Below are 25,318 nucleotides of genomic sequence, written 5' to 3' on the forward strand. Positions count from 1 at the left end.
TGGTGGTGCTGGCTCAAAGGGCAGAATGGCCTACTCCTGCACCAATTTCTATTGTCTATTGACTGCAATACATATATATTACATTGACTCTGAGCATACAAATGTTCACAACGAGATTAAATTTCAGTCATTTTACTCCTGCCACAGAATGCCTTTGTCTTTCTTCACTCAAGTTTCCACAACGTGTCAAAACTTAGGTTTTCTAACCCTGTCATATGTATAATTTCATATTGAATGGCGGAAATAATAAGCTCAGTCGACACAGACTGGTATCCCAAAACTTCTCCAAAAAACTTTAAGGGGTCACGATCAGTGAAAATGATTTGTCTCAGATACGTTATTTGCAATGTAAATGCTGAAACATTGTAACGCCAACACCAAGCTAAAGGCCTCCTTCCCCATTGTGGAATAAATCTGTTGATGTTTCCACTGGACACTCCAATCACACGTTACATAATGGAGCACTTCTCATCTCTCCAATAGTCCTTCTGAATGACATAGCTCCTTATGTCTCAGCATAAAAGAATTACATCCTTCTTTACCTCTGAATGCTGTAACCTCTTTACCTGCTACTCCTGGCCTATGCCAGTAAACCTTACTATCACAGGGATATGTTCTAAGAAAATCTCACACATTCTTCTCAATCTCTCACAGAAACCAAACTTTGATTTCTGAACTCAATCATCCTCATCAGCCATTTTAGCTTTTAACCTTCCCATTGTTACTCTCTGCTCTTCCACATGAGTTCTCATGACTGCAGGAAGTAAATTGTTAAACTTCTCGAAAATAAGAATCTCTCTAAGGGTCATAGGTTTGCTCTGTTATAATACCCTTCCCCACCTTTCAAAATTTGTTTGATCCTTTCAAACATAACGTGCTTTTATCCAGGCATGCTATTTTAGATTCCTGAAACACTGTCTGTCAGCTTCTGGCACAAGCTCATATGCACTTCAGATGGCTTTCTTTACCTCCTCATACTCAGCAGATACCTCCTCTGGTAGGGATGCAAATGCCTATCAGCTTTGTTTGAATCAACTAAATCCACATGTTCTCTGGCAACTGCATTTGTTTAGCCACTTTCTGAAATGATATTAAAAAGGCTCCCTCCATCATTCTCATCAAATTTAGATAATACCTGGATGTATTTAAACAGATCCCCATCAGACCATTGGCTATATAGGGTTGCTCATCCTCACTATCCTCCTTATCCAGCCGACTGTCTGCCTTCATCTCCACCTTCTATGTCAACTTTCCTCTCTAATTACTAACTTTTGAAGTTGAAACTCTCTGCTTTTCTTCTCTCTTTTTCTCTCTTTCGTCTTCATTTCCTTTACTTTTATTTCTACTTTTCATCATTATTCAAAGAGTTTCAATTCCTTCTCATATTCAAGGTGCCTCATTTGAAATTGAATTCTAGCCATTTCCAAAGATTCTGATGGTTTTTCCACCAAATGTAATTGCCGAGCTATAGCTGTAATTATCTCTCATTTTCGCACAAACACAATTCCAACTCCAGCTTGTCTGCCAATTCCTACAGCTTCCCTTCATTACCTTTGGTAAAACCCCTAACTTTACTTCTTCCACACCCAGAGAACTCTTAGTGAATGAAATTGTCTTTATACTCAACACACTGTTTAAACCAACCGAATTCAACATCCAGAACCAAAGACACTAACAACTACCATACGCGACCTTTGAAGCCAATAGCCTCCCAGTGCATACTCTCCAGTGTTTGCATGAGCTTATTCTGGATTCTCTAGTTTCCTCTCACAATCCAAAAGTGTGCTTGTCAGGTGAATTGGCCATGCTAAATTGTTTGTAGTTTTCAGGGATGTGTGTGTTGGGTGCCTTAGTCGGGGTAAATGTGTAAGAATAGGGTAGAGGAATGGGTCTTGGTAGGTTACTCCTCGGAGGGTCGGTGTGGACTTGTTGGGTAGATTGGCGTGTTTACACACAGTAGGGATTGTAATTCTAAACCCACTTTAGTATTATCGATTTAGGACCAGCCAAGAGTCCCGAGTTTGCTAAAGACCAACCAGACTGACTCAAACTAGTTTAAGGAGGTAGTTTGGATGCGAACCTTTTCTTATTTTAAAGGAAGATGTGCAGTGGGTGTGCCAGATGTGATGGTACTCATCAAACCACTCACCATTAAGCAAAACACAATGTATTTAAACACTCTAATCAAAATCCATACACAATGAAAAGGAATTTAGACTAACTTAACTATTGGAAACCATAACACAATAATGGATACAGTGCCTTCTACAAATGAACTGTTCCAATATACTACAATCACCTAAACACACCCCTTGGCAAAAAGGAACATTCAAACATGCATTCTTGCATACAGTTCTCCAATCCAGGAGGAAAGAGCATCAAGTGAGCTTCCAGAGAGAATAGCAGCTTGGGATAATTTACTAAAACTTACACCCGTTCTGGGACCCCAAGCACCTGGTGATTGTTATTGCTGCAATGAAAAGAAACCTAGAAAGCCTGGTCTATGCGAGCTGGCCATTGTTACTACTATTTATTAAAAACCCTAAAACCCCCGTAAGTTATTTACTTGAGCCGTTTTCAGTAGGAAGTTTGGCCTTTAAGATCTCTTACTAAAAATAAGGAGAAAATAACCTTTTATTTAATAAGTGACAGCATTGTCAAGCAATTTAGATGCCTGGTCCTTTACTCAGTGGTCTTCCTCGTGTTACTGATCGCAAGGTCACCTGAGAGGGACAGCCACAGGTACAGACCAAGTTACAAGGATGTGTCTCATAACTTCTGAAAAACACCTGTCCATGAACCATCACATGGGACACACCGGGAAGTGAACAACAGCCTGACACAGGCCATTTCATTATTTCAGAACTGCACAATGCCAGCACTCGATACTCTAGGGAGACAAAACCCAAGGCCAGGGAAAGATACAAAGGGACAGAGAGATTCACATTAAAGACAGAAACAGGCAGTTATTTAACTGAAAAGATGTTGTGGAAATATGGGGAAAAAGACAGGGCAGTGGGACTAACTGCAGAAGTGAGATCTTCGTGAGTAAAATTACAAGAATGAGAACATTGAATACAGGCATTGTCAGATCAGCGGAAATGGTTTGTTACATCAAATTCTGAATCTGCTTCACAGAACACCACAACCAAACATAAACTGGGACAAGATGACAGCCCAGCATTGAGAGCTGTGCACACCATGCCAGTGTGTTGCTCAGTGAACTGCACTATCTGGAGAGTATTGCAAACTTTACTAACATATGCTAACTATACTCGCATCAGAATACTGCCTATTTTGGGAATGTTTGCTCTCTCTGTGTGTTCATCAGAGACTGAGAGAGTTTGCGCGATAGGCGTGGTTGAATGTGAAACTCATTGCTTGAGAAGGAACGCACATGGAGAAAACAATTTTAAACAGCTGGCAGGCTTTTTGTTTATCAATAGAGAGAACGAGGGAAGTTTCATGGACAGATAAGATAAAGTGTTTGAGAATGTTAAAATAAAGGCATTGCCAGACACAACAGCAATATACATCTTCATGCACATGAATGACAGATGGATGGGAGTTTGGTGTGAGTTCGAATCAGATTTGTTTCGGCAGGTTTGAAGCCGGGAGCATCAGCAGCAGATTATTGGCTTCATTAAGCCTGTACTTCATAGCTCAAGGTTCAAACAGCAGATGGAATAACCAGTGAGATATATTCTGGAGTAGTGAATATTCAAGTTAGAAATGTCAGGGAATGGTGTCAAGAATCAGCTCATTGTCAAATGGATCTCCCACAGTTGTGACTTGTCTGCTTCAGCTGCAGATATTAGAACATAGAACATAGAACATAGAACATAGAACAATACAGCACAGAACAGGCCCTTCGGCCCACGATGTTGTGCCGAACTTCTATCCTAGATTAAGCACCCATCCATGTACCTATCCAAATGCCGCTTAAAGGTCGCCAATGATTCTGACTCTACCACTCCCACGGGCAGCGCATTCCATGCCCCCACCACTGTCTGGGTAAAGAACCCACCCCTGACATCTCCCCTATACCTCCCACCCTTCACCTTAAATTTATGTCCCCTTGTAACACTCTGTTGTACCCGGGGAAAAAGTTTCTGACTGTCTACTCTATCTATTCCTCTGATCATCTTATAAACCTCTATCAAGTCACCCCTCATCCTTCACCGTTCCAACGAGAAAAGGCCGAGAACTCTCAACCTATCCTCGTACGACCTACTCTCCATTCCAGGCAACATCCTGGTAAATCTTCTCTGCACCCTCTCCAAAGCTTCCACATCTTTCCTAAAGTGAGGCGACCAGAACTACACACAGTACTCCAACTGTGGCCTAACCAAAATCCTGTACAGCTGCAACATCACTTCACGACTCTTGAATTCAATCCCATTGCTAATGAAATATAATACTCCATAGGCCTTCTTACAAACTCTATCCACATGAGTGGCAACCTTCAAAGATCTATGTACATAGACCCCAAGATCCCTCTGTTCCTCCACCTGACCAAGAACCCTACCATTAACCCTGTATTCCGCATTCTTATTTGTTCTTCCAAAATGGACAACCTCACACTTGGCAGGGTTGAACTCCATCTGCCACTCCTCAGCCCAGCTCTGCATCATATCTAAGTCCCTCTGCAGCCGACAACAGCCCTCCTCACTGTCCACAACTCCACCTATCTTTGGATCATCTGCAAATTTACTGACCCACCCTTCGACTCCCTCATCTAAGTGATTAATAAAAATTACAAACAGCAGAGGACCCAGAACTGATCCCTGCGGAACTCCACTTGTAACTGGGCTCCATGCTGAATATTTACCATCAACCACCACTCTCTGACTTCGACAGGTTAGCCAGTTTTCTATCCAATTGGCCAAATTTCCCACTATCCCATGCCTCCTGACTTTCCGCATAAGCCTACCATGGGGAAGCTTATCAAATGCCTTACTAAAATCCATGTACACTACATCCACTGCTCTACCCTCATCCACATGCTTGGTCACCTCCTCGAAAAATTCAATAAGACTTGTAAGGCAAGACCTACCCTTCACAAATCCGTGCTGGCTGTCCCTAATCAAGCAGTGTCTTTCCAGATACTCGGAAATCCTATCCCTCAGTACCCTTTCCATTACTTTGCCTACCACAGAAGTAAGACTAACTGGCCTGTAATTCCCGGGGTTATCCCTATTCCCTTTTTTGAACAGGGGCACAACATTCGCTACTCTCCAGTCCCCTGGTACCACCCCCGTTGCCAGTGAAGACGAGAAGATCATTGCCAACGGTACTGCAATTTCCTCTCTTGCTTCCCACATAATCCTAGGATATATCCCGTCAGGCCCGGGGGACTTGTCTATCCTCAAGTTGTTCAAAATGTCCAACACATCTTCCTTCCTAACAGGTATCTCTTCGAGCTTATCAGTCCGTTTCACACTCTCCTCTTCAACAATATGGTCCCTCTCGTTCGGAAATACTGAAGAGAAGTACTTGTTCAAGACCTCTCCTATCTCTTCCGACTCAATACACAGTCTCCCACCACTGTCCTTGATCGGACCTACCCTCGTTCTCGTCATTCTCAGGTTTCTCACATACGCACAGAATGCCTTGGGGTTATCCTTGATCCTATCCGCCAAGGATTTATCATGCCCTCTCTTAGCTCTCCTAATCCCTTTCTTCAGTTCCCTTCTGGCTATCCTGTATCCCTCCACTGCTCTGTCTGAACTCTGTTTCCTCAACCTTATGTCAGCCTCCTTCTTCCTCTTTACTAGACATTCAAGCTCCCTCGTCAACCAAGGCTCCCTCACACGACCATTTCTTTCCTGCCTGATCGGTACACGTCGTATCTGCTCCTTGAAAAAGTTCCACATTTCCACCACATCCTTCCCTGACAGCCTATGCTCCCAACGTATGCTCCTCAAATCCTGTCTTACAGCATCGTAATTTCCCTTCCCCCAATTGTAAAAACTTCCTTGTTGTGCGCACCTATCTCTCTCCATAACCAAGGTGAAAGTCACAGAATTGTGGTCACCATCACCAAAATGTTCACCCACTAACAAGCCCACCACTTGTCCCGGTTCATTCCCGAGTACCAAATCCAATATGGCCTCCCCTCTGGTTGGACAATCTACATACTGCGTTAGAAAAGCTTCCTGGACACACTGCACAAACACCGCCCCATCCAATCTACTTGATCTAAAGAGCTTCCAATCAATATTTGGTAAGTTGGCCAGGGATGGGATGGAAACAGTGGCAGGTTAGTAGAGTTTGTAACCAGAACAGTAGACAGTGAACTCCATGCTCTTAACAGCAAAGGCAATGATACGATTCTCCCCTGAAACTGAATAATTCAACATAGAGATCAGTGAGTAACACTGTCAGAGCAGAGAGCGAGACAGTTATTGAACACCTTCATTGATGCAGTTAGCAGTGGTCTGTAGAGTGAATATCTAGATTGAGAGATTGGATTGGATTGGAACAATAATAGTGGCAGGAAGTGTAGACGATATGAAATAACAATAATACAGTCATAACTGGTTTATAGAAAACAAAATCTGTATAGTGACACTCACCAGGAACACCAACGATAGCCAGGAAGGGATAATAAAAGTATTGAATAATGAGAAGAGCGTAATAGATCCGCAATGATAATGACAACCAATCAAATGCAGAAAGATACCAAACATAATCGGCTAAGCTCCTGTCTATTGTTGGAATATTCCTGTCTAATGTTCTCAGATTCTGCTCCATTGTTGGAATATTTCAGTCTAATGTTCTCAGATTCTGATTTCCCCTCCCCTTCTCTCTGGTTCTGCTGATCCCTGTCAGTGCTGTCGGTGATGCTCCACTGATGTTATGGGTTGACACATTGAACGGAGCTCATTTATCATTAAAAGATTGAAACCCTCCACTGGGATAATTAGAATCCATGGAGATTGGCATTAATCGCAGTCCCTGAACAAATAGGCTCAGTTAACCAGTTCAAATACTGGATGCAATGGATGAGGGTTGCTGAGGGATGGACCATAAATCTTTCAATATTTTATATATTTTTTTCCTTGTATATGAGAGTATTAACAGGACACTGCAGGGGTCTATGTATGTTCCATTCTGTTTATGAAAGGAGGCAGTTATAAAATAACAGATCGGCTGCATAAAAAAGGGGGGGGGGTGGGCAAGTTTCTTGATACCTGAACACAAAGTACCGTGCTTATTTACCAGTGTGCGGCCACTCCTGGTTTTAATGTCCTGTTATCAAATCCTTTCATAACCTTGAGATAGAGCATTGATACTGCTGCTCAGGAACACGCCGAAGAAATTCTCTCCCAATGGGCCTCTTACAGAGGGAGAAGAGAAGACCAATCAGCCCATATTAGCCTGTTGCTACTTGAAAATTTGTAAAGCTGGAATATTGGCACATTTTGTCAACAGAATCATTCAGGACAAAGAGATGTGTTGCTGCAGCTGCATAAAGTGTAACTGAGAGGGCACCTGGAGTACATTGTGTTGTCTGTGTTTCTGTATCTGAGAAAGGATGGACCTCCATCAGATACAGTTTAACGGCTGCTAGTAATCCACGGATTACTGTGTCTCGGATCTGTTAAACAGGGACAGGAGGAGGCCATGCAGTCTCTCGAGTGTGTTTAGAAGAACTGGAGGAGGTCATTAAGCCTCTTGAGTCTATTACAGAGGGACAGGTGGAGCCTAGTCAGACTTTCGAGCACATTATGGAGGGGCAGGAAGTGTTGATTTAACTTTCAAGTCTGTTTCGCATAAATATTAGTTTTAAATTAGTTGTGGAATAGGAAAGACCTGATGTAAACATTAAAGTTCTAACTTTGAACAAGGCCAATTTTGAAAGTGTTAGGCGAGCCCTGTGAAAGGCTGATTGGAATACCCTATTCACAGGTAAAGGGATGGTTGGAAAATGCAAGGCCATCAAAACATGGTTTCAGAGAGTTCAGAGCCATCGTGTTCCTATTAGCAAGAGGGGCAAGTCTGGTGGGTGTAGGGAGTGCTGGATGGCTAGATATATTGATGTTATGGTCAAGGTAAGGAAGGAGGCATATGTCAGGTAAACAGAGCTGAGATTAAGTGAATCCCGAGAGGAGTATAAGGGCAATAAGTGTATAGTCAACGGGGAATTCAGGCCAGAGAAATGTGGACATGAGATGGCTTTAGAAATAGGGTTAGCGAGGCATTGAAGAAATTGTACAAATCCTTTAATGGTAAAAGATTAACTAGGGGGAGAACAGGGCCCCTTAAAGATCAGTAAGACGACCTATGTGTGGAACCACCCGAGATTGGAGGGAGATGAAACAAAAATTTCTCCTCAGTATTAAATGAGGAGGAGGTTACAAGAGCGAGGGAATGAATAAATATACAGTGAAATATTGAAAGGTGTCTATAATACAAGGAGGTGTTTGACATTTTCAAACACATGAAGGTGAACTAATCCCTGGGACCTGATCAGTTGTATCCCAAATGTTTGTGAGAAGCTAGGAAAGAAATTGGTCAGCATTTTGCTGGTATATTTGTATCATTGATTTCCACAGGTGAGGTGTCAAAAGACTGGAGGGCAGCTAACATAGTGTCATTATTTAAAAAGTAAGGAAAAAAAAACAGGTAACCATAGATCGCTGAGCCTGACGTCAATGGTGACTAAATTGTTGGAGGGGATTTTGTGGTAAAGGATGTAAATGCATTTGAAAAGACAAGGACTGAAGAGGGCTTTGTACATTGGAGATCACGTCTCACAGACTCGGTGTAATCTTTTGAGGAAGTGATGAAGATGATTGATGAAGACAGGCCAGTAGATGTTGTCTTTATGGAATTCAGTCAGATTACCAAAATGTTCTACATGGTAGCCTGGTTAGCAAGGTTAGACCTCCTCGGATCCAGGGAGAACTCGCCATTTAGATCCGAAATTTTCTTGAATATTAGAGACAGGGCGTGACAGTGGACATTTGTTCATTAAACTTGGAGACCTGTGACCAGTGTCGTGCCGCAAAGATCAATAGGGGGTTCACTGCCTTTTGTCACTGATACAAATGATTTACATTTGAGTATATGAAGTATGGTCAGTAAGGTTGTAGATAATTCCAAATTTGGTGGTGTAGTCGATAGTGAAGAATGATCTCTCAGACGATAATGGGACCTTTTTAGGTGAACCGAGGAGTGGCAGAGGAGTAACTATATTTTAGTTACATATGAGGTTTTGCATTTTGGCAAGACAAATCAAGGTAAGACTTACAGGTAGTGCCCTGTCGAAAGCTGCCAGTGAAGGAGAACTCCATTGAAATTATCGAATCCCTGCAGTGAGGAAACAGGCTTTTCGGCCCATCGAGGCCACACCGAACCTCTAAACAGTATCCCACTGGACAAACACCTGCCCTATCCCTCTGAGCCTGCATTTCCCATGGCTAATCCACCTACCCTACACATCCCTGAATATGGTGCGCAATTTAGCATGGCCAATCTACCCTTATCTGTATATCTTTATACAGTTGGAGTAAAACATAGCACCCGGAGGAAACTCACACAGACACGGGGAGAATGTACAAACACCTTACAGCCAGTCATTCAAGGATGGAATTAAACCCAGGTCACTGCCCTGTGAGGCAGTAAAGCCAGCCTCGTGGTACAGATTCTCCGTTCCTTGAAAGCGCTGTCACAGGTAAAACAGCGCAGTGATGAAGGCATTTGGTGATCTTCCCTTTATTGGTGCGTCCTTTGAGTCGAAGCATTTGCATGACATGTTAAATCTGTACAGGACATTGGTTTGGCCACTTTTGTAATATTGTCTTTAATTCTGGTCTCTCTACTGTCGGAAAGATGTTGTCAAACTTGAAAGGGTGCAGAAGAGATTTAAAAGAATGTTGCAGGTGTTGGAGGGTTAGAGTTACAGGGAGAGTTTTAATAGGCTGGGGCTATTTTCAAGTGTTGAGGCTGGGGGGGGGGGATCCTTAAAGGGGTTTATAAAATCATGAGGGGCATAGATAACGTAAACAGTCCATGTCTTCCCAGGATAGACGAGTCCAAAATTAGAAGACAAAAGTTTAAGGTGAGAGGAGAATGATTTAAAAAGGGACATAAGGGACAACATTTTCACACAGAGACTGCTGTGTATATGGATTGAACAGACAGAAGAGGTGGTGGAGGCAGGTATAGTTACACCATTTAAAAGACATTTGGATGGATACATGCATGGGAAGTGTTTAGGGGGAGATGAGCCAATTGCTGGCAAGGGAGACGAGATAAATTTAGGATATTTGGCGGTATGGATGACCAGTCCGAACGATCTTTTTCCGTGCTGTACATCTCTGAGAGTCTATTGACTCTTCAGTGTATAACACAGGAACAGGAAGAGGCTATTCAGCTTCTTAATTTTGCTAATCGGCTTGTTTGCTCAATCACAGAGTGTCAAATACAAAAATACATCATTCAGATTTTGATGGTGCTTTACAGAAACAGGGGAATGGCCTTTAGTCAAGAAAAAGCTGTAAAGAATGTGAAGAGGTCCATTCAGTCCCTCACCTCCATTCCACAGGAGCAGCAGGTGAGCACAGAGCTATTGGAGCCTGTTACTCAGGAGCAGGAGGAGGACATGTACTTTCACAAACTTGGGATCAGGAGGGAGTCATTCAACTGCTTGAAACTGGGGCACAGGGAGAGGAGACAGTCACTCAACTGTTCGAGGCTGGGACACAGGAACAGGAGCCAGTTATTCAACTGCTTGAAACTGGGGCACAGGGAAATCTGGAGGCTAGTGAGGCCCGAGGATCCTGTTACGCAGGAACAGGAGGAGGTGACTCACTCCCCACCAGTATGGGTCACTGGGAGAGAAGGGGAGTTTGCTTGGAACAAACAGAAAAATATGATAAGTTGCATCAGTGGTCCATTCAATCCTGCCCCAACATTCACTAAGACCACGGCTGATCTGATTGTGATTCCCTCATTCCATTTTACAGAGCTTCCCCTCTCTGCAGCCTCTGCTCCATTGTTGGTCATGTTGCACACTCAGATGCTGTAACAACAGTTACCATGACTCATCCAGATGGTCGGGTCTAACTGGATGAGTCAGGATTTGAAGAGTCCAATCACAAGAATTAAAACAAAAATAAAGGCAAAGCCGGATGTTTAGTTCTCTCACATTCACAATCCAACTCACATAACCATTACATATTCAGGATGGAGCACTGTGTAGATCCGGCTAGTGTACTGCTGAATGCAACCCAGCAATGTGCAGAGTGAAACTCAGTGCAACCCACACCAATGCTGGATCTATAATGGGCGAAATGTCCAGCGTGGGGGGCTGTGCAGTCCGCACTGGTTCATTCATATATAAACCCAGATTGTTGCATTGTTCGGTAACACTGTGTTAGATCGTAGCTCAGTGTGGGGAAACTTGCAACCAATGTTGGGACTGACAGGATGTGCAGCTCCCATCCATTTCCAGCTCCATATCTCCACTGTGCTTTGACAAGGGCTGCTGCGAATGTGAAATTCACTGCGAGGAAGAGATGCAAATGGAAACAATTTAAATACCAATAGTTCTGATTAAGGCGCGTATCACTCTAGTACTAAAAGATGAAATAACTGAGACAATATCCAATGAGATTTTGTAAACAATAAGAGGGGTTGGTAACGTTATAGTGGTTGCACTATAAGCCTTCAAATAATCAATGGGAATTAGAAGAACAAATATGCAGGAAGACTGGCGAGACTTGCAGGAGCAATAGGGTTGTCATAATAGGTGATTTTAATTATCCTAACATAGACTGGGACTTCCAGAGGGTTAAGAACTTAGATGGAACATAATTTGTTAAGTGTGTTCAGGAAAGTTTCCACAAGCAGCATATAAAGGGTCCTACTCGGGAAGGGACAAACTCGACCTACTGTTGGGAAATAGGGCAGGATAGGTGACGGAGGTAAAGTGGGGGAGAATTTTGGGAAAAGTGACCAGCGATGTATTCATGTTAAAATCGGTATGGTAGGGAAAAAAAATTGGCCCACAGATTCAAGTTCTAAATTGGGGCAAGGCGAAATTTGTTGAAATTCGACAGGGGATTGCAGGGCTTGATTGGAGTAGTGTATTTCCAGATAAAAGGATCCAGGGCAAGTGGGAGGTCTTCAAAGTGAGATTGCTCGAGTTCAAGGTCTGCATGTTCCTGTTAGGGTGAAGAGAAAGTGAGGCTGGAAGAGAGAACCCTGGATGACAAGAGATATTGAGGCTCTGACCAGAAAGAAAGGAGGTGTCGCTCAGGTACAGGCAGCTGGTTCCAAGGGAATCTCTGGAGGTACACATGGGTTACAGGAGTTTACTGAAGAAGGAAATCAGCAGGGCTAAAATGGGGTATGGGATAGCCTTGGCTGAGCAGATTAAGGTGAATCCAAATTCAGTATAGTAAAGAAAAAGAACAACTAGAGAGAGATAGGACGCCTTACAATCCAAAATAGGCATGCATGTGTAAAACCTCAAGAGATGGGTGAGGTCCTCAATTTCCCCTCTGTGTTTATCATGAAGAAAGACATGAAGACCTGCGACCTGTGAGAGGTTAGTTGCGATATCTTGGTACAGTCAATATCACAGTAGAGGTGTTGTTGGACATATTAGAATGCATAAAGTCAGATAAATGTCTTGGTCCTGACCAGATATACCTAAGAGCACTGCACAAGGCGAGAGAAGGTAGTTCAGGGGCAAGGTCTCGGAAGACTGGGCAGTAGCAAATGTAGTGCCCTTATTCAGAAGGGCTGCAAAGAAAAGCCTGGGAAATATAGACCAGTAAGCTTCACTTCTGTTTCTGGAAACCACTTGAGAAGGTTCGGAGATATAAGATATGGATGCATTTGGGAAGACAGAGTTTGACTTGGAGCAGTCAGCATAGCTTTGTGCGTGGCAGATCATGCCTGACAAATTTTGATCGAGATTTTTGAGGAAGTGACTTGGAAGGTTGACGAGGAAAGATGGTGGCCATAGTCTACATGGATTTCAGTAAGGCCTTTGATAAGGTTCCACATGGTAGGCCGCTCTAGAAGGTTAGATCACATGGACTCCAATGTAAACTGGCAAATTGGTGACACAATTGGCTTAATGTTCTGAAACAAATGACGATGGTGGAGGTATGCTTGTCGGACTGGAGGCCTGTAACTAGTGCCTTAGTGGTCGGTCCTGGGCCCATTGCTGTTTGTTCTCTATACCAATGATTTGGACCAGAGTGCACAACGCAACGTTAGTAGGTTTGCAGATGACACTAAATTAGGAGGCATCATTTACAGTGAGGAACGTTATCAGAAATTACAGCAGTACCTTGATCAGCTGAGGAAGTGGGCTGAGAAATAGCAAATGGAGTTTAATTTAGATAAGTGTGGCGTCTTGCATTTTGGAAAGTCAAATCCAGGTAGGAGTTTAATGATGAATGATAGTGCCTTAGGAAGTGTAGTGGAACAAAAGGACGTTGGAGATCAGGTGCACTGTTGTCTGAAATTTGAGTCACAGATACACAGGACAGTGAAGAAGGCTATTGGCACATTGGCCTTCATCAACACATTGAGTATAGAAGTTGGGCCATTATGCTGCAATTGTACAGGATGTTGGTAAGGCTGCAGTTGGAGTATTGAGTTCAGTTTTGTTCATCTTGCTCTAGATAGAATATTATTGAACTAGAAAGTATGCAGAACAAATTTCCAAAGATGTTTCCTGGGCTAAAAGCTCCAAGTTATAGGCAGAGGTTGGACAGGTTAGAACTTATTTCTTTACAGCTTAGGAAACCGAGAGGGTTCTTATAAAAGTGTAGCCCTTATAAAATCATGAGAGGCGTGCATGGGGTGAATACTTCAAACCTTTTTCTCAAGTTTGGTGAATCGATGACTAGAGGACATCCATTAATGTTTGAAAAGGATAAAAAATATAAAAATGAAACTGAGGGGCAACCTTTTTACATAGAGTGTGGTACGCATATGGACTGAGCTGTCAGTGGAAGTGATTGAGGTGGGTACAATAACAACATTGAAAAGGCAATTGGACAAATAAACAGATAGGAAAGGATTAAAGGGATACAGAACAAGGGCAGGGAAATGGGGTGAGTCTGGATGTACGTTTTGGTTGCCATGGACCAGCTAGGCCAAATGACTAGTCATACTGGCAGTCTCGTGCAATATGACTGTAAATGACTGTGTTTTGGGGTGGAGATAGGATGCGGGGGGGGGGGGGGTGGTGCGGTGTAGAGACTGAGATAAAATGTCATGGAAGGATATGTTCACAGGTTTCAGATTGCTGAAATGAATACATTTCGATAGTATAATGCAACACGGGTCAGTATTTCGAAGAATTATGAGTAAAAGGGATATTGCTGTGAGTTCAGGCGATGGAGAGTTTTGGATGAGAATTTGTTCTGCAGCTTTGTAACTGCGAGTGAGGACAGCAGAGTCTTCGTCTCACTGGGCTGAATCTAACAAAAAACTGTCGCAGTGATATTTTAATTAAGTGTGACAGAGGGGTTGTCTGCACGAGGCCGAACTAGTTTCCTGGTGCTATCTTACCAAACTCGTCTCATTATCACCCCACTCCATAGTGTCCCTCTCATACAATGCCAGCCCAATTCTCCAACCCATCAAGACTGGAGATACTCACCATTGCCGGAATGCCCCGGATATTCTGTGATCCCTGACACTTGTGCCATCTTTAAAAAGCCAATGGGTACATGGTTGTGCTTTCTCAGTTCAGACCTGCCCTGCACAGTTTGCCCCGAGCATAGCAGCTAAGGGGAAATTACACCACAGTTTGTCAACAGGGGCACGGAGGTCCTGGTGGATGGGCTAGTACAGAGGGGGACCATTCTCTTCCCAGAGGGATCACACCACCAGACCCAACGAGCATGGTCTGAACTCCTCACCCAGCTCAGTGCAGTGTGCGGTCTGAGGAAATGTCCAGCAAAACAGGACAAGCATCAATAACCTTCCCTGCTCTGTCAGGATAAGGGTCACCGTATTGTCTCTGCTCCCTCACACTCACTGTATATCTGTTATAGCACCTACCCGCGAACAAGGCTCATGCTCCTCCACTCTCACTACTGCATACAGCACCATCCCTCTCTTTCTCTCTTGCTTTTCTAATGCCCCCCCCCCCCCCACACACACACACAGTTATAAAATATTCTGGAGAATGCCAATTATGGAATGTTCCAGATAATGTTCCAACTTATTCCCAGTTTCAGGAAAACGGCTGTGCCCCAGTGTGTAACATGTAAAAGGATGAAGTAGGGATGTACGTTTTTCAAATCACACACAATTAAAATCCATCATGAGGCCATTCAGTCCTTCAAACATGCTCCAACATTCAATACGTTCGGGGGTGATCTGATGGTTTTCTCAGCTCCATGTTACAAGATCTTTCAGTCATTCAACCCCCAAGGTTCCTGTTACCGAGCAGACGATTCTCAGACACTTCATACCCCGGGTTTCTCCCACCATGTGTTCAGAAGGCATTTCCCATGGGGACGGACTCTCCTAACAATATATTTCATCTGATGTATAAATTCATGGAACAGTCAGCATGCTTTCCACAGACCAATCAAAAACATGGACTTATTTTATGGCTATCGGTATTCAACCACAAATAGTCATTCTGGTTATTTCATTTGACTCACCTTATTGTATTCAGCCAAAGACAGCTTCCAAAAACTTGACTCATTATAAAATACAATTTCTAGCAAAGAACATTTTTATCCTCAGCCGTTACCATGACGATTATCTCAAATGTACCTTTGTCCTGGTCATGAAAGTTTCTCTTGCCCTTTGTCTGTGACTGATTCTGTCTGTAGCATTTACACAGTCTCCCACTCAGTTGGCTGGATGGTTGGTTTGTGATGTAGAGGGAGGCCACCAGCGCAGGTTCAATTCCCCACACTGACTGAGGTTACTATGAAGGGGATACTCTCTCAACCTCACCCTGTCACTGGGGTGTGGTGACCCTCAGGGTCAACCACCATGAGTACGCTCTCTAATGAGAGTCCTTTGGGACTCTATTCTAACAATTCTGGCATTTTAATTTTTTAACAAACATTTTTATTGAAAATGAGGTTTTTGTTATTATATTAAACCAATAACAAAAAAAACAACTCAAATAACTGAACAATATTACACCCAATTGCATGTACATACAAAACAAGTTAAAGTCTCTAAATGGACAAAAGAAAAACAAAAAATAAACAATAAACAATAAATAAATAATATGGCTCAGCATAACAAAACGATAGTTCTCGTTCTTCGAGAGCATTACACATTCATATGTTCATAATTCTTCATATTAGATTCAGTAGACAATATTGTCATGGCTATGTAAAAGCCCTTTTGTAGAGTGGCAGATAAGCCTGTATCGGGGTAATCTAAAAAGGGTTGCCATATCTTATATAAGTCTTTGCTTTTTGGTGCACCATACTAGTGAGAAAGTCCAAAAGGATATTCTCCATGACGAGCTTACAAGAACCCAACAGACCCGGGGGCTTTTCAGACATCCAACATAACAGAATATTTTTCCTAGCACAGGAAGTATGGGGGAGATACTAAACGAGTATTTTGCATCAGTATTTATTGTGGAAGACATAAAATGTAGGGAAATAGATGGTGACACCCTGCAAAATGTCCATATTACAGAGGAGGAAGTGCTGGATGTATTAAAATGGGTAAAGGTGGATAAATACCCAAGGATGTCTTGAAACGGGTCCCCAGGACCTGATCAGGTATACCCTTGAACTCTATGCGAAGCTAGAGAAGTAATTGCTGGGCCTCTTGCCGAGATATTTGTAATATGGAAAGTCACAGGTGAGGTGCCGGAAGACTGGAGGTTAGATAACATGGTGCCACAGTTTAAGAAGGGTGGTAAGGATACGCCAGGGGACTATAGACTAGTGAGCCTGACGTTGGTCGTGGGCAAGTTGCTGGAAGGAATCCTGAGGGACAGGATGTGCATGTATTTAGAAATGCAAGGACTGATTAGGGATAGTCAACATGGCTTTGTGCGTGAGAAATCATGTCTCACAAACTTGATTGAGTTTTTTGAGGAAGTAACAAAGAGGATTGATGAGGGGAAAGGGGTAGATGTGATCTAAATGGACTTCAGTAAGGGTTTTCATAAGGTTCCCCATGGGAGACTGATTAGCAAGGTTAGATCTCATGGAATACAGGGAGAGCTAGCCATTTGGATACATAACTGGCTCAAAGGTAGAAGATAGAGAGTGGTGGTGGAGGGTTGTTTTTTCAGACTGGAGGCCTGTGACCAGTGGAGTGCCACAAGAATCAGTGCTGGATTCACTACTTTTTGTCATTGACATAAGTGGTTTGGATGCGAACATAAGAGGTACAGTTAGAAAGTTTGCAGATGACACCAAAATTGCAGGTGTAGTGGACAGCGAAGAAGGTCACCTCAGATTACAACAGGATCTTGACCAAATTGCCAATGGGCTGAGAAGTGGCAGATGGAGTTTAATTCAGATAAATGCGATGTGCTGCATTTTGGGAAAGAAAATCTTAGCAGGACTTATTCACTTGATGGTAAAGTCGCAGGGAGTGTTGCTGAACAAAGAGACCTTGGAGTGCAGGTTCATAGCTCCTTGAAAGTGGAGTCGCAGGTAGATAGGATAGTGAAGAAGGCATTTGATATGCTTTCCTTTATTGGTCAGAGTATTGAGTACAGGAGTTGGAAGATCATTTTACGACTGTACAGGACATTGGATAGGCCACTGTTGTAATATTGCGTGCAATTCTGGTCTCCTTCCTATCGGAAATATGTTGTGAAACTTGAAAGGGTTCAGAAAAGATGTATAAGGATGTTGCCAGGGTTAGAGGATTTGAGCCACAGGGAGAGTCTGAACAGGCTGTGGCTGTTTTCCCTGGAGCGTCGGAGGCTGAGGGGTGACCTTATAGAGGTTTACAAAATTATGATGGGCATGGATAGGGTAAATAGGTAAAGTCTTTTCCCTGGGGTCGGGGAGTCCAGCACGAGAGGGCATAGGTTTAGGGTGAGAGGGGAAAGAGATAAAAGAGACCTTCGGGGCAATTATTTCAAACAGCGGGTAGCACGTGTATGGAATGAGCTGCCCGGTGAGGTGGGGGAGGCTGATATAAGTGCAACATTTAAGAAGCATTTGGATGGGTATATGAATACGAAGGGTTTGGAGGGTTTTGGGCCGGGTGCTGGCAGGTGGGACCACATTGGTTTGGGATATGTGGTCGGCAAGGATGGCTTTGACCGAAGGTTTCCATGCTTTACATCTCTCTGACTCTATGACTTATACTAATCTCTGTTTTTTTGGTGCACCATACTGATGAGAAAGTCCAAAGGGATATTTTCCATGAGGAGCTTACAAAGACCAACAGCCCCGAGGAGTTTTCAGACATCCAACACAACAGAATAAGTTTCCTAGCACAGAAAGTAAGGATTTTTTTCCCATGCGTAAGATACTCTGGGCAGGCCCAGGAAAGAGAAACCGGGTCCATCTCCAATTCGGTCCCCAAGGCCCACTCTGTCAAATCTAACACAGTGCTCCAATATATATGAAGCCTGCAGCAGGACATTATGCAATGAGCAAGAGTGCTGTTGTCATTCTGCATTTAGGACATGCTGAAGATAATCCCAATTTGAATTTTGAGAGAAACACTGGTGTCAGATTGACCCTATGAAGAATTTACAACTGCATGCAATGTGTCCTGTTACAGATCAAAATCCTTCGAGCATTTTCACAAATATCCTCAAATGTCTCCGAAGAGATCTAAACCCTCAACTCTCTCGCACAGACGTCACGAAGCTGCACAGTCTTGTCTGAGGGGACATTATCCAACTGATGGTAAAGGGTACTGACAGAGAGTGTATTCTTAGCAAAAAGAACCCACTTCTCTGTATCGGATCTATCAGTCTCGGTTACATTTTTTAAATCAAATCTCTAATTTGGAAAAAAACCCAGAAGAAGTCTCTACTAGGTAGTCCATACTTAACGAGTTATTTGACCAAATGATATCATTGTTTCTCCCTCAAGTAACACGTGGTGGCTCAGTGGTTTGCACTGATTCACAGTACCAGGGTCACGGGTTTGGTTCCAGCTTTGGGTGACTGGCTGTGTGGACTTCGTATATTCTCAACTGTGTATGCGTAGGTTTCCTCCAACAGTTACAAAGATGTGCAGGTTCGATGAATTGGCCATTGCGAAATCGCTCATAGTGTTCCAGGATCTATAATTGGGGCATTAATCAGGGTAAATATAAGATGGTAGGGGAATGGGTGAGGGTGGGTTACTCTTCGGAGGGTCGAAGTGGTCTTGCTGGGCCCAATGACCTGTTTCCACACTGTAGGGATTCTACTAATTCTAAATCACTCAAGCAAGGTACACCCTCGCTGCCCATAGTTTAAACCTGGAATCCATCATCCCCGGTTGACAACCTGGTATATCAATTAGAGGGGTAAGAAACATGGTTTTGTCTGTATTGCCCTCGTTCTGACGCATTGTCCTTAAAGTTTTAACAGTATTGATCATCATTAGTTTATGACAATACTCCATAAACGTTGTCATTTTATCTAAGAACAACAGACTAATAAGGGTTCACTTTGTCTGAGAGGGCTCAATGTCTAGCCGTATTGATGCCGAGACCTCAGTGGCCCAGACACTCACATAGGATGAAAAAAAATTAATTGATTGCTTTTAATCTGGGAGATCAACTCCCCAAAATCTGTGGGGCAGTTGCAATTTTGTTAGCTTGATAAAGAATCACTTATGGTGCCAAATAAAAGAGCTAAACCAGCCATTTTTTTCTAAAACTCATCTTAGTTTACTCAAAGTTTGCAAACAGGCCCTTCGGCCCAACAAGTCCACACTAATTCGCCGAGGCGCAACCCACTCAGACCCATTCCCCTACATTTACCCCTACATTCATTTTAATAACAGCTATCCGACCGAACCAGGATATTGGAAATGCCTCCCATCTTTGAAGGTCTTGTTTAATTTTGTCAAACAAATGGATACAGTACACGTTAAATAAATTATCAAAGACAGATGCAATGAATATACTGAAATAGGGAAACCACCCCAGTGACCGTTTAAAAGGAAACCAGAATTTGGCCTCAGTATCAGGTATTTCCCTAAGACCTCCCATAGGCATGGCCTCCAACCTTGTAAAATTAATCTTATTGCCCGGAAAGTCAACAAGCGAATCAATGAATTGCATCACATGAACTACCGAAATTGCGGAATTTGATAAAAAAACATACAATGTAATCTTATGTGACTTCTATCCTACTTCTGGGGCAGATATGTTGGCATCCCTACGGATGGCCTCCGCCAGTGGTTCAATCCACAACGTAAACAACCATGGTGAAAGGTGATAACCTTGTCGGCTGCCTTGAGAAATATTAATATTTCTGGTTGGCCACACCATTAGTGAGAACCGCAGCCAGAGGATCACGGTAAAGGACCCTCACCCACTTGATAAAAACTTGCATAGACCAAACCATTCTAATGTACAGAAGAGATCCGGCCACTCAACCCAAACAAATGCCTTCTCTCATCTAAAGAGATCATTAATCCCTGGACAGATTGTTGTTGACACTCTTGGATCATATTGAGTAAACTCTTCACATTGCAGGAAGATCTGTGGCCCTTTATAAAGCATGCTTGGTCCTCTTTGGTAACGGAAGGCAGCAAAGTTTCCACCTTAATGTACAGGTCACAGACGGGATTTTGAAACCAACATTTAAAAGTGAGATCGGCGTGTAAGAAGCACAATCCTCCAGGGTCTTCCATCGTTAAGCATCAGAGAGATATGAGCCTCTCTAAAGGATGGAGGGAGGGGTTCGTGACTGTATGAGTGACAGAACATGTTAAACATCAGCCGTGACAATAGGTTTATAAATTATTTATAAAATTCACTCAGAAATCCGTCAGGAACGTGCACCTTTACATTCTGAAGCTGCTTCACACCCTCCTGCGCTGACAATGGTACATTAAGGCACAACACTTATTCAGGGGTTACTCCTGGAAGACACAGGTTCTTGAAAATGACTCCATATTAATCCATCTATCCTCAAAATGTTCAGTCTGAAATAATTCGGAGAAAATTCTCGGACAGGCTGCATTAATCTTTTTGGAATCGGAGGGAAAGATCCCAGTACATTCCCTAATTGAGGTAATGGATTGAGGGGGCGCTCATTTTCCTGGCAAGTTAGGCTAAATACTTGCCTGGCTTATCACTATGTTTAAACAGCCTTTCTTATTCAAAAGTAAGTTCATTCCTGGCTGTCTGTGTGAGCGAGGAATTCATGGTAGACCGAAGCGTTGTAATCCTCTGTAGATTAGGCACTGAGGGGCTATCACAGTATGCCCTCTCGGCTGTCCTCAGCTGTGCCTCAAGCCAGCGTTCCTGCTCCCCCTTCTGCCGCTTCCTGATGAATAAATATTTCCTTGGCATGAGCGTTAGTAGTTTCACATAGAATGGATGGGTTACTGGTTGAATCTGCATTAATGGCTAACAAAGATCTGAAATCTTTACAGAAATACTCAATGAACTAACTAGCCTTAAGAAAAAAAGGATCCATTCGCCAGCGTCTCGAAACTGTTATACTTCTTCATGGTCAGAAATGGTAATTTTCCCAAATGTGCAGGACGCCACCGAATTTAAGATTGTTGCAGGGTTATAGGAGAAAATAAAATCCCTAATTGTAATGTGGATCTGCCTCTAGGCATCCACCAGTTCTAGTTCTGCACAAGAATCAACTAATTGTTTACATTATGACGAGGGTATTGGGTGACCTTTGGACATTCTGTCCACTGTGGGGTCCATAAGACAATTGAAACCATCCACACTAATGCACCATGAGACAAAATAACTTAAATTGGAAAATGCATCTACCACGGTTTTAGAGGGTGCGCCGGGAGGCAATAACCATTCAAAATACTGTACTCTTTCCCACAGTTCAAGGGTTTGGGGATTATGATCCTCCTATGAATGTCTAATGTAATCTAGTAATTTAACTGGAAGATTCTTCCTATCCAATATGGCTTCTCCCCTACTCCTACTATTAATAAAACGAGAAATAAATCCGATCAAACCCGCCCTGCTGTAATGTCAAATGTTCCTTGTCATCAAGGTGCATCGCCTGCAATAGGTCAACATCCACCCTCTCCTTTCTAAAACTAGAAAGTACATTCTTCCTCTTGACTGGAAGATGGCTCCGCTTTTTGTTCCAGGCACACCATTTAAGCACATCATTATCAACTGTAGCAACATTTGAGCTTTAGAGAGGAAGAAATCGAATTATACATCACTGATCATGAATGTAAAATGACTCATAGAGCTTAAAAACAACACGAACTAAGACTACGACATCTAACAAGCTCTCAAAATGTTCCAAAACTAAACACACAAAAAAACCCATAAAATGAAACAAAATCCAACGTGCCAATGACACTCCATAGGGAATTTCCCACCCCCCAACCACGCCCGTCCAGTGGGGACGGTTACATACCCCAAAACTTCATCTTCTGCCTGCTACCAATATGACATCCAGGGCAACTAACGACAAAAATCGGGCTTCAACTGCCCTTTGGTCGGTATTTAGTCAACACAACTACCTCTGTAACCCGCTCCAGCTTGAGTCGCACCCCAGACGCAAGCAAGGAGAGACAATAAGAGTAGTAATACTAATGAAGAAGTTAAAAGTGAGTACTCTACCCATCCCCGACGATAATTTAACACTGCTTAATACCAGAAAAATCCAAGGAAATTTCTTTAAGAGAGAAACATGATTATCTAAACATCCATCTTACTTTAAAATGTCCACAAAGTTTTTGCTTTCTCTGGAGAGTCAGACGAGTGTATGGATCCATTGAAAGCAATACGGAGCACCGCTGGGATATTAAGGAATACTGACTCCGAGTTCCCTTCCTCTTCTCTTGATGTCATCAAAAGATTTTCTTTCCTGAATCACCGCCGTTGAAAAGTCCTGAAAGATCATAATCCTGGAGCCCTCGTGAATTAAAGCCATTGGATTTTTCCCCTGGGTTCTGGAAGATTCCAGCTGCCTTTGTTTATCCCCATAACTATGTAACCGCAGAAGGACAGGGCGAAGGCGTTGGTCTGAGTCTGACCTCCGCACCATAACTCGATTAACTGTTTCAGTCTTCACCTGCCCCTTTTTCAGTTTTGAAGTGAAGGAATCGCTGCAGCCAGTTCTCAATAATCTCACTGGCTGACCACCTTCCATCCGGTCCAGCAAACTGACGATGTGAACATTCTTCATCCTATCCCTGTTCTCGAGGTGGTCGTCATGTTCAGGTAAGGTATGGACCTGCTTTTCAAAGGCGAGGATCCTCTCCTGAAAGGAACTGATCGCGGTCTCTGTCGCTGCAGTTCGGGGCTTGGCATAATCTGTTCTGTTTCCAAGGCTGTCATGTTGCTGCTCATGTTTTTGGAGCACGGCTGAGAGCGGATCTAGCCTCTGCTGAACCCTTCTTCAATCATTACTTCAATCATTTCACATAACTTGGTGAACTCAATGACCAAGGCCTGGTGAGTAACTGGGTCTATGGAACGAGCAGAGTGGGTTGCAGCGACAGCCTCAGGCATGCTCGATGCTTCTGACGGGTGCACCACATGTTGGGACTTACTTGATCCTTTCCCATGTTTTGTCATTTCCACTTGATAAAACGGGATTAGTAAAGAGTCTATCGCTCTTTTAGTGTTGAATTTTACGTAAATGGCTGGGATGGGATGGGTTAGAGAACCACTTTGCCCGTGCTGTGATGCAGAGCCCAGCAAAACAGACCTTCCGGATCTCCGGTATCTTGGATTCCCCCTTAATGTTTTATCGATATTATCATTTCATTTTGCATTATATTCCTGGATGTTCCGGACCCGTGTAATTTGATACCACTGTCTACATTTTCCCCTACACTGCAAATTGCTGCCCATTCCTCGATAATCCTTGACTCTGTTGTTATTTATTAACCTTCTGTCGGTGCCTCAAAAATATTCAATATTTCTGCCTCCAACGGTCTGTGGGGAAGAGTGTTCCAAAGATTCTCAGCATTTTGAGAAAACAAATATAAACTTTATGATCTGAGTGTGAGATTTTCTTTTGTGTCTACTTATCTGAGAAAGGATATAATTACATTGAAAGCAGTTCAGAGATGTTTCATTGCACATATTCCTGGGGTGAAGGGCTTATATTATGAAGGCTTTAACAGGGTACTCTTGGAATGAGAATGAAACATACAAGACCATGATAAGTGTGGATTAGGTATATACCCGCTGGGTGTTTGTACAGGCCAAATTTGTTGTCATTGTCACAGAACCTCTGCAGTGTGGAGGCAGGACATTCCGTCCATTAAGTCCGCACTGATGCACCAAACAGCATCCTACCTGGACGTGGCCCCCGACCTTATCCATGTAACCCTACATTTCCCATAACTAACCCACCTATCCTACACATCCCTGGGCACTATGGGCAATCCACTTTAAACTGCATATCTTTGGACTGTGGCAGGAAACTGGAGCACTGAGAGGAAACCCACACGGTCACGGGGAGAATGTTCAAACTCCACATAGAGGGTTGCCCGCGGTTGGAATCGAACCCAGCTCCTTGGTGATGTGAGGAAGCAGTGCCACCCACAGATCCACCATACTCCTCCGTTAGTTCTGTTAATAACTTGTGGCTGATTAAAGACATCTGCCTGACTTCTTATCACTGAACCTAACGCACTCTGTGACCTTTATCATCGGCCATATCACCAACCTGGTTACATTTAAAATTTGTTGTGAGCCGTGGAGGATTGGGACGAGAAAAGGAAATAGTGATACCCTTCATCCTCAGTCACAAATGGAGTGAGAAGAAATTCACAAAGTGGGAATTCAGTCAAGTGGAAATCCTCTTTCCCAGAAGGTTGGGATGGCTGAAGCTGTATATTATATCGAGGGTGGCTTCATCTGATTTTCCACAGACAGGTGAATCAGGGATAATGGTGCATGGAGAGAAAAGTGCAGCTGGGACCACAATGAGATGAGCCACGATCGCATTTACTGGTGGGGTAGTGTCAAAGGGCCGAATGGCCCAGTCCTATCCATCAGCCCTGTGTTCTGATGTTCCATTCAGCCCTTTGGACCTGCAAATCGAGGCCACTCCGATGGTTAGGTGTAGTTTTGGAAGTTTACTTGGAAAATCTAGCCTGGATCAGGAAGTGACCCTCACCCCCAATCCCTGTTTCCATGCTTCCCATCTCTGTAACTTCTGCTCCAAATTTAAGCCATGTCCCAGACCCAGATTCACTGT

The sequence above is a fragment of the Chiloscyllium punctatum genome, chromosome 33 (genome assembly GCF_047496795.1).
Source record: "Chiloscyllium punctatum isolate Juve2018m chromosome 33, sChiPun1.3, whole genome shotgun sequence".
Taxonomy (NCBI): domain Eukaryota; kingdom Metazoa; phylum Chordata; class Chondrichthyes; order Orectolobiformes; family Hemiscylliidae; genus Chiloscyllium; species Chiloscyllium punctatum.